General features: G+C 47.3%; 1 long non-coding RNA gene across 1 annotated transcript; it reads left to right on the top strand.

Annotated features, from left to right (window-relative positions):
* The first annotated feature begins 8,499 nt into the window (after positions 1 to 8,499).
* LOC127678994 (uncharacterized) lies at positions 8,500 to 10,626 on the top strand. Its single transcript, XR_007976665.1, has 3 exons — positions 8,500 to 8,560; positions 9,209 to 9,390; positions 10,367 to 10,626. It is a non-coding gene; the product is annotated as an uncharacterized LOC127678994 (long non-coding RNA).
* Positions 10,627 to 10,895: the final 269 nt, after the last annotated feature.

Genomic DNA, 10,895 nt, shown 5'->3' with positions numbered 1-10,895 from the left:
CGTGTGCGGGTAACCACAGCTGCTGTGAGTTCATGAGCACAACAGCCTCGTCAGAAAGACAGGCCCACGCCAGCATCGCTCCTTCCTAGACTCTGGTTCTGACATTCTTTCTGTCTCTCCTACTCAGTGCTCTCAAAGCCTTGCCAGAGGGCAGACACAGATATCCCACTTAGGACTGAATGGGTTGGTTCTGATTTTGTTATTAGTTTGTGTTTGTTTTGAGACAGTCTCACTGTATAACACAGGCCAGCCTCTGAGTCCTGATCCTTCTGCCCTTGCCTAAGAGTTGAGCTAAGGTTCTAGGGAACGTGCCACCATAGCTGGCTCTCCTTTTCTTTTTCCCTTCCTCTTCTTCCTCTTCCCTTTTCCTGTGCATGTGATATAGACACACACACACACATACACAAATGTAGGCACGCATGTGCACCCTCACACATTTTCAAGATGTGTCTTATGTGAATTCAACCTGGAACATTTCACACAAATGTCATTGGTCAAGAGCAGACAGCTCCCATCCATGTATGAATGTACACCCTACACGTGTATGTGTATGTATGTTTGTGTATGCATGCACACATATATGTAACTGAGCATATATACAGAGGCCAGAGAGGATATTATGTACCCTGTCTTATCATCTTCCACCTTCTCTTATTCCTTTGAGATAGTCTTTCACTGATCCTAGAGCACCAGCAAGCCCTAAAGACCCTCTGGTCTCCACCCCACCCAGTGTTGACCTTACAGGCAGACACAGCTATGTGTGGCTTTTTATGTGGGTGCTGTGATCCAAATCTAGGTCTTCCTTTGCCCAACAAGCACTCTCCAACCTCACCACCTTGCCAGCATCCTCTCCCCATTCTAATGGAAAAAAACAAAAACAAAACAAAACAAAACAAAAACCTCTTCCTCCACAGAAGCAAGTTCTCAGAGTGTCTATGCTAAAGTTAAATACACAAACGGTCAGGGGACGGTACTCAAAACCTCAGTGCTCTGAGCCTTGGATTCCAAGTGCCCAGCTCCCCTGGTCTTGGGATGGACACTTCCGGAGACATTTTGACTGTGAACAAGGGCAAGAGCTCCTGACCGCAATGGGGACCCTCGAACACAGGAAGACTGATGTCCAAGATCAGAGGCAGTGGCGACCAATGTTTTGCAGTAACGGGGTGGGGTGGGGTTGGCTGATAGTTGAGATTCCCTTTGTGAGCAGCTGTTGGGAGAATCAGGCAATAACACTTTTTTTGCCCGGTGCCTTCTGCCATGGTGACAGATCTGTCTCCTGCACAATTAGTCAAGATTTCCTACTGGCTTTAGTTATCAAATGCCTCCTGCACTTTGAATTACTCTGCAGGTTAGGAGCATCTTCTTAACTATCCACAATACACTTCAGTCACTCTAGGACCATTCCAGAAACCATAGCCCATGGTGAGTTTCCCTCTCCGTTCTTCCTCTTGCCTCTGAAGAACTGAGTGAAATGATGCTGGTGAGGACCCAGGCTCACAGCTGGCCTGCCCCTCTCTGTTTTGCTACATACCTTGCTGGTAAATTAGAATTAACTTTCCAGTAATAGAAGGTGGCCTACAAATTCTCTCTGATCTAGTTCAGAAAATAATGACGGCAGAATTGTCATCTAAAATAAAGCCAAGAGAGGCTGGAGAGATGTCTCAGTGTTTAGAACGCTAGGTTGCTCTTCCAAAGGACCCACAATTCCATTCCTAGCACTCAAGTGGTGGCTCACAAACATCTAACTCCATCCAGTTCTAGGGAATTTGATTCCATCTTTTGCCCTCTACCAGCACTAGGTACACAAGTGCTAGTGCTGATACGCAAACATTTGTCCACATACAATAAAATAAAAATTATCTTTTTAAAAAAGTAAAGCTGCCGGGCGGTGGTGGTGCACACCTGTAATCCCAGCACTCTGGGAGGCAGAGGCAGGCGGATTTCTGAGTTTGAGGCCAGCCTGGTCTACAGAGTGAGTTCCAGGACAGCCAGGGCTACACCGAGAAACACTGTCTTAAAACAAACAAACAAAAAAGTAAAGCTAGGGGAATGGTCCTGTGACTGTACCACTGAGGTACAATGGAAGAGGTGAGACTCAGAGGCAGGAAGACCTGAGATTGACCTCTGTAGTAGTTACTTGCTATGTGGTGTGAGTGAATGATTTAACTGTCCCAGGTCTCCGTTTCTTTATTATTGTGAATAAAGCAATTTGTACTGTGTGGTTTGTTGTTGTTCAGTTAATTGGGTTTTCCATCTTTGGGTAACAGTATGTCTCCCATCATAGCAATGCTCATGATCACCACCCCCAACACACACACACACACACACACACACACACACAGTCCCTTCTACAAGCTTGGGCCTGGCCAATCAAGCTGGACTTGGGAACCTGCCTGTTCCTCCTTGAGAAGGTGCACACTCAGCTAGAGTAGCGCTCCTGTTTTTCCTCTGTTGAACTGAAATGACAGCAGCCCGAGGTTCAGAAGGCCGATGGCCTTGCCTGCCTGCTCGATGCCTTTCTCTGTGTAAAGCTACCTCCCAGAGGAGCTCCTCTCTGAGGAGAGGCAGGGCAGCCTGCGACAGCAGCCTGTGACTGTAAAGTGAGGTTTTCCTTTAATTTTCTTATATTATCTTTTATTTCTGGAAGTTCTCTCTGTGTATGGGCATGGTGCTATGTGTGTAAGCATGTAAGCATGTTTGTATGTATATGTTTGCAGGTGTGTGCTCATTTGCACCTGAGACCTCTCTTTACCTCACTTTTCAAAATATTAATTGGGGACAGGGGTAGGGAGTGAGGTTGAGACAGGGCTTTTCTGTGTAGCCCTTGCTGTCCTGGAACTCACTATGTAGGGCAGGCTGGCCTTAAATTTACAGATACCCACCTACCTCTGTCACCCAAGTGCTGGGATTAAAGTTGTGAGCCTCCATGCCTGGCTATTTCATTATTGTTTTATTTGTATTATTAACTGTGTGTGTGTGTGTGTGTGTGTGTGTGTGTGTGTATGTGTCTGTGTGTGTGTGTTTGTGCACAGGAATGCAGGCGCTCGTGGAGACTAAGGACATCAGATCCCCTGGAGCTGCAGTTCCAGGTAGTCGTAAGACAGTCGACCAGGGTGCTAGAAACTGAGCTCAGATCCTCTGCAAGAACTCAGATCTTCTATAAGAGTGGTACCTGCTCTTAACCGCTGAGCCAACCCATCAGCCCGTCACTTTGTTTTTGAGGCAGGGTCTCCCGCTGAACTTAGAGCTCACCAATTCCACTACACTGGCTATCCAGCAATCTCATGGGATCAGTCTCACTCAGTCTCCCCAGTTCTAGGATTAAAGACTTGCACCACATGCCCGACTTTTTACACGGGTTCTCTGATTCAAACTCGGGGTCTTTATACTTACACAATGAGGTGAGTCATCTCCTCGGCCATGTCTCTGGCTGTCCACCTTGATTCTTCAGACCTATGGTGGCTTTTAATCATTTCCTGTTCTGTATAGCTATGCTTATCCTGGTCTGGTCTTTCTAAAGACGTAGTAAAGCAGAGTTGCTTTATGATCTCTGCCTGTGACTTTTGATATGCTGTCTGAGCAGGACCGTTTGGTTGGGGCTGCTCTTTGCACGTTCTCATTAATGCTACCTTAGTTCCTGGTATCCCTCATTGCCTTCAGTCGTATGCTGCTGAACCATTTCTATGGTTGATGGTCATTTCTTTTCAAAGAGAACAAACACCTGCTTTCTTCTGGTGCCTTGAACCACTTTAAGCCAAGGTTCAAGGCTGTGGTGGCCAGTAGCCCCTGATCCCAAAGCCCAGACTTAAGTATGCAGAAGCTCCCTTCACTCTTGGTTCAGTGTTTCTCTAAGAGCTTTGGGATCCTGTGTTTAGAGGAGGGCAGAGGGTACAATGAGACAGTCCCTTTGACTCCCACCTCCCTTCTCCCCCAAGCCATCAAAACAAAGATCCAAGCTGCAGAAGTCAGCCAGCGTCCTCAGTTCCAGTGGGACCTTCCACTGATTGTTTGCAGCACAGTCCCTCCCCTCCTCTGGAAGTTTCCTGCCTCTCCATCTGACTTTTCTATTTTACAAGCTTCTCCTTTCTCTTCCAGAGTCTTGGCTTTATCTCCAGGTTCCCAGCACCACCATAGGCTGCCTGATGAAGGTTTGTCTTTTTCATAAATGGCTTTGACAGTGACTCAATCCTAACATCTTTGTTGAATGCAGGACCTCACTGCAGGACCCCGTGTGTGTTTAAGAAAAAGGCCTTTGTAAATTGTAATAATTTAATCCACCACAGAAGAAAGACCAAAGCTTGAACAAAAGAAGGAAGGAGGGAAGGAAAAAAAGAGAGGACGGAAGCAAGCAAGCAAACAGACAAAAGGGAGCTGCAGTTAGAGCTCAGCTGGTAACGAGCTTGCATACGAGCGTGGTAACCCGAATTTGCTCTTCAGCACCCACAGAAAAAGCTGGGTATCATATCACAAGGCTTGTAATCCCAGTAATGAAGTAGAGGTACTGGGGTTCAGTGACCAGCTAGCCTGGACTAAGGCAAGCCCCAGGTCCTAGTGATAGACTCTCATGAAGCAAATTGGGTGTCTCCTGAAGGATACACACATACAACACACACATACACACACACATACGTACACAGAGACAGAAAGATACAAACACACACATACACACATATACACAAACAGAGACAGAAAGGCAGATACACACACGTACACAGAGACAGAAAGATACACACACACACACACACACACACACACACACACACACACACACACACGAGCGCGTGCGCGTACACAGAGACAGAAAGACAGATACACACACAAAGAGACAGACAGAGACAGAGAGACAGAGAGACAGAGAGAGAAGTATAAAAGAGGAAACAGTGTTAGGAATCAAGGAAACTGGGGCAGCAAACAGTTTCTGCCCTTAATGAGCCCCATTAACTTGAATAACCCACCCTAATCATTCTAACTTCAAGTACGCGAAACGACGCCAGATCCACCTTCCTCTGGAAGATGGTATGGGATAAAAGAGGCCCAGTTACCTCTGTGTCTGAATCATCATGTCATTATCATGATTAACAATTTTAAGGTCTCACCTTCTCTCCGAGTGTTTCACCAGCTTTGTTATCGTGCGGTGGCTCGTCCTCAAACCCATCCCGAAGTCTCCATCCCCGGAAGCTTGGTTTCATGAAGCAACCATGTGGATTCATTATCCCTAAATGCCTTGGTGAAAACAGACCTGAGCCCCGGACTATTTAATGAGGTGGCTGCTGGAACCCAGTCCTGCTGGGTAAGGCTGTGTGGCTACACAGAGGAGATACAGTTTTACTGCCTCTGTACCAGTCCTCTTCTGTTGATAGGAAAGGCAAAAGCAATGAACATCCCGCACAGTGCACGTGGGGCTTCTGTGCCTTTGGCTCAATAGATCAAGTTTTACCTCTTCATTTGGTAAATGAGGAAACAAAGATTCAGAGATGTGGAATGAGACCCTGAGGACCATATAACTCTCTTGATAGCAAGCCAGGGAAGTGTCCATACCCTTATTCCTTGTAACCTGCTGTGTGTGTGTGACATGCTGAGACTGAGAGTGTAAAGATGTGTGTTAAGATGTTTAATATTTTCCATGGGTTCTTTAAAATGCCTACCCAAGTGGTAGTTAATCTTGCCAGTCAACTTGATTGGCTATGAAATCAACTAAGACACACACACACAGAGGGAGAGAGAGAGAGAGCCAAGAAGTAGTGGTACATGCCTTTAATCCTAGCCCTTGGGAGTCAGAGACAGGTGAATCCCTAAATTTGAGGATAGCCTGGTCTATAGAGTAAGTTTCAGGAAAGGCTACACAGTGAAACCCTATGTTGAGGGAGGGAGAGAGAGGGAGAAAGAAGGAGAGAGAGGAAGAAAGGGAGAGAGGGAGGGAGAGAGAGGGAGAGAGAGGGAGAGAGAGAAACAGAGGATGGGTCTTTGAGGTGAAACTGAACAGGGAGACTCTCCTATAGAGTGGGCAGCTCCTTGCAGTGGCCACCCAATAGAAAAAAAATCCACAAAAAGGCAGCACTGCATGCCTGCCTACCTCTGCTCCTTGCTGGTAAGTGCATCTGTCCTGTTGCTGCGACTGCATCCTTTGCTAATGTTGTTACCCAGCTTCCCCTGGTTCCAACATGGTCTGAAGGCCAGAGGCTTTTCCCAGAAGCTTAGATTGGTGTCCAGGTGTCCTGCCTTGAGGACTGAGCATCTGCAAGAGTTCTCAGCCTTTCCTGTAGGCAGAGAGCCACTGTTGGACTATGGAAGGCCAAGCTAATAAATCTTTTTCTATAATATAAATTATATTCATCCCATTGGTTATATCCTAAAGTGAACCTTCATACAACCCCCAAAAGCTGGAGGGGAACCAAGAATGGAAGTGCATGCTTATAGTGCTGCCTTTTAGGGAAACTGAGGCAGGAGACTCTTGAGTTTGAGACTAGCCTAAGCTATATAGTAAGCCCGCTCAACAAACAAGCAAAAAATGAACAAACAAAACAATAAGAAAAGCCCAAACAGCAAGTGGTAATTCCCTTTAGTTTTATGTGGACCATACTTGACTTGTGTCAAGTAGGCGGCATGTAAAGAAATGGCTTATTTTAATTACAAATATGTCTTTGTTGTGAGTCTTTGCTTGTGTTTGTCCATTCCCATGGAGGCCAGAGGTATTAGATCCCATTGGAGTTGGAGTTACAGGAAGTTGCAAGCTGCCTGGTGTGGGTGTTGGGAACAGAATTCAGGTCCTCTGTTGTCCTCGCTTTCGTCTCGCCAGCAAGAACGACGTGGCACACTCAGGATCCTTCTGCAGCCAAGCTTTATTGACGCTTTTTGTGGAGGGAGATGCCGCACCCAACATGGACGCGGTTTATATACCCTTTGGCGTGACGTGTACACACCTGATTGGCTGTTTACTCATGACCTCATTCGAGTGCCCCGGGACGGGCAGAGATTTGGCGCGAAAATACTCTTGCACATGCGCAGATAGCTTGTTTACTAAGAAAGCGAAGCTGGCACAGTGGAAGCCGGCACCATCTTGTAATGGCGAATACACGCGGCTTTCCACACTCTGTCAAAGCAGTATGTGACTGGCTCCATCTTAAACACTGAGCCAGTTCTCCAGCCCTTCAGCCTAGGCCTTGATGGCCTCAGACTAAGAAGTCTCTCAACCAATACTGGGTAATTTTATACAAGGAATAAAAGTTCTGGGCTCCTTAACCCAAGACACAAAAACTCAAAGCCAGCTGGAGCCCGGCGAATGACGGAAGTGACAGAAGCCAGGCTGAGATGTCTCTCCCTCCTTACTGCACGTGTGATGATAAATAGAAGCTGACCTTCACCTCAGCGTCAAGGAGACAAAAGGACAGATGGAAACCCTTGGAACAGGGCACATAACCCATCTGAAGGCCTCCCTCCAGCTGCAGTGTGTGGATGTGTCCACTGGCAGACCTCGTGCCTGGCATCTGCTCTAACCGGACTGCTCCAGAATTCCCTGTTAAAGAATTTCAACCCTATACTGTCAGTTCTGACTTTCCAAGACGCCAGAGAGCTGAACTTGTATGGGAAAGCCTTGGCTTTTAAATTTTTAGGAAAAAAAGGAAAATAGAGAGAGAGAGAGAGACAGAGAGAGAGACAGAGAGACAGAGAGAGACAGAGAGAGAGACAGGTAGACAGGTACAGGGATGGGGATAGGATCTATGTAGCTCTGAGTACTTGAAGTTCACTATGCAGATCAGACTGGCCTTGAACTCACAAAGATCTACCTGCCTCAGCCTCTCAAGTGCTGGGATTAAAGGCATGTGCGTAGGTGTGCGAGGTGCACATCTTTTTTAAGTGTAGAGGCTAGACCCGAGTCAGGGGCAGTAATTATAATCTCTGCCGTGAACTGGGAGGGAGACCTTGGCAGCTCACAGGCTTTCCCTAGGTTCTTCGCTAAAATAGGACAAAAACAAACAGGAAAGGAAAACAGGAAGGAAGGGAGAGAAAGAGGCTCTGTGACTACGTGAGTCTCCAATAGTCACAAAGGTGGAAGACATACAGGCAGTTTCAACAGGAGGAGAAGCGGGGCCTCCGTGGCTGATTGGCCCAAGGTGCAGAGCCTCCTCCAACCGGGAGCCCCTTCGAGTTCCCAAGTCTGCCCTAGGCCACTAAGCCAATCAACTTTTTATTTTATTTTTTCTAAGCACCTTGGAGACCTTCACCATCTTTGTTCAGCTGTAATCTTTCTTAATTAGATAATTGAAATAATCACCCAATTAAGCCGGTTCCTCTCCCCCTCCTCCATACCAAGTTCTTGCCGGCTCCAGCTGGCTCCCTCGGTTCCGCTGACTCGTTCTTTGCTTCACGCGGGGCCTGAAACGGGTCTCAAGCTGTTTCGCTTTCCTCCTTTGCAGTTTGCCGTTTCAGTTCAGAGGCGCTACAACTGAATTTCAGTTCTGGTCATGTCAAAACAGACTCCACAGGCAAGCAAAAGCCAGAGCTGCAGCTGGCACAGCCTGTGCTGCCGAGGAGTTTCCAGTCGCGGGGATTCGAATCCCAGGTCTGATATTTACTGACTGGCTGATCCAGCTTCGGCCATTTGATCTGTCAGCAAGCATCTGGACTTTTTTTTTGGGGGGGGGGGGCGGTTTCCTCATCTGTGAAATGGGAATCAAACCAGGACCTGTCTCCAGGCTTACTTGAGATAATACAAGTAAGGCTTACTACTGGCCTTTTGCTTGTGTGTGTGAAAATAGTACAATAAGGAACTAGAAAGAGAACAGAAGTGGGAGGGAGAAGGGAAAGAGAGGAAGGAAGGAGGGGGAGGGAGGAGAGAGAAGGAGGAAGGAATGAAGGAAGAAAGGGGAGGAAGGAAGGAAGGGCGGAAGGGCCTTGAACTTCTAATCCCCTGGCCTCCTCCACCTCCTGAGGGCTACAGTTGTACGTAAACACCACCACATCCAGTTCAATCCAGTTCACATGGTTCTGGGACCCAGCTGGCACCCAGGACTTAGTCCTTATAGAGCAAGCACTCCACAGACTGAGCTACATACCCGGCATTAGCATAGATAGATAGATAGATAGATAATAGATGAGTAGATAGATCTCACTAGGCTTACCTGGAGCTTACCTTCTGCCTCAAACCCTGGGATCACAGATGTATGCCACTTGGCTCAAGATGACATATTTCTTTGTTGTGCCAATGCAGGAAAATAAAACAAGAGCGAGCCGCCACAGAGATACAGAGACGTGAGTGGTTCTGGCCGTCCACCAGCCAGTCACAGTCAATGCGAGTGTGGAGTCATCTCGCTGCCACTTTAGTGTCTCCATCCAGCCCTCCAGGTTCACTCTAAACACGTGTAAGACTAAACCCACATCAGAAACTTAAAGGTAACAAGCTTTCCTTTGGATGGATTCTTGTCAATGAAATTTTAAGACGGTATTGATTCCATGTTGGCCAGAATGCAAGGTCCACGTAGAAGCGTTGAGTGGGTCACGGTGTCTGGGGATTTACTGGGGGGGATATGTGGTTACAGGTGCAGAACTGTTCTCTAAAAGGTGCACCCAAACCACTCTCAAGTGATGAGACTAAAACATTTGAGCCAATTATGCTGGTGTGACCCTGTAATCCCCCTATTTGAGATGTGGAAACAGGAGGATCAGAAATTCAAACCCACCCTTGACTACATAGCCAGGAGGAGGCCAGCCTGGGCTGTAAGGAGACCCTAATTCAGATAGAAACAAACCATTGAAAACAAGAGTTTAGGTAAGGTATTTGGGGCATAGTACCTATGGAGGCAAATGAGAAAAGCCTGGCACCCTCAGGATTACAGAACAAAAGGCAGCTGTGGACAGCAATGCGGTAACCGCACAGCCTGGTTTGCTGCTGTCCAGAGCCAGATGGTTGGACTCTAGCTGGAATCTAAAAAGAACACAGAGAACATTCCAGACAAACTGGTTTCCCGAGCACGTCATACCTCCTATGGGCCTCTGGGCCTCAGGACACTCTAGTGAGGGAGCCAGCATCCGTGGTCCTCCCTAGGGATCCCCATCTTTTGGTATCCATGTGTGCAAGGGGAGGGCTGACTATTTAAGTCAGTAGGGGATGCTGGGTAGTGGTGGTACACAACATTAGTTCCAGCACCCAGGAAGCAAAGGCAGGCAGATCTCTGAGTGTGAGGCCGGTCTGGTCTACAGTGTGAGTTCCAGGACAGGCAGGGCTACACCAAGAAACCCTGTCTCAAACAAACAAATAAACAACATACAAAAAAAAGGAAAGAAGAGAATATCAGCAGGGTGATGGCCTGTGACTTCAAACCCAGGCCATGGAGTGAACTTCAGTTTCATTCATACTATTCTCACTTAGATCTCTCAGATGGATGTCAGACGCCGCATTTGAAGACCCTCAGCTACCTTCTAACTGCAGTCCAAGTCACCTAAGAAAACAGCCTCTGGTCTTCAGACCAGCACAGCTCAGCCCACAATCTGAACACAAGGTCAGGAGATGCCCAGAGCCACATCCTGACCAATAGCAGACTCCTATCCCCACACAATGGAGGCAAGTCAAGTTTATGTTTGTTTGAAATGACTGAGTATTGAAGTGATTTGTAAGACTGCAATAGATAGCCAATACACACGCCCTCCTGTCTACAAGTCTGACTATTTTTCTCTGGACTTCACGAAGCCTCCAGGCACAAGTCATTTCCCTCCTCCTGTACTCTCCAGCCCACAGGGATCCTTTTCTCTCAGATACATTCCTTTGTCCCCCTGTCATTTGGTATGGACCAAAGGTAAGACAAACAGCTCAGCAAGGACTGGATGTCTGTGTGACTTTATGCACAGGTGACCAAGCATGAGAATCTGTGAAGGTGCTCTGGAGTTGGGCAGGCCCACAA

The sequence above is a fragment of the Apodemus sylvaticus genome, chromosome 2 (assembly GCF_947179515.1).
Source record: "Apodemus sylvaticus chromosome 2, mApoSyl1.1, whole genome shotgun sequence".
Classification (NCBI taxonomy): Eukaryota; Metazoa; Chordata; class Mammalia; order Rodentia; family Muridae; genus Apodemus; species Apodemus sylvaticus.
The sequence above is the reverse complement of the archived record's forward strand: the minus strand, read 5'-3'. Positions and strand labels throughout refer to the sequence as shown.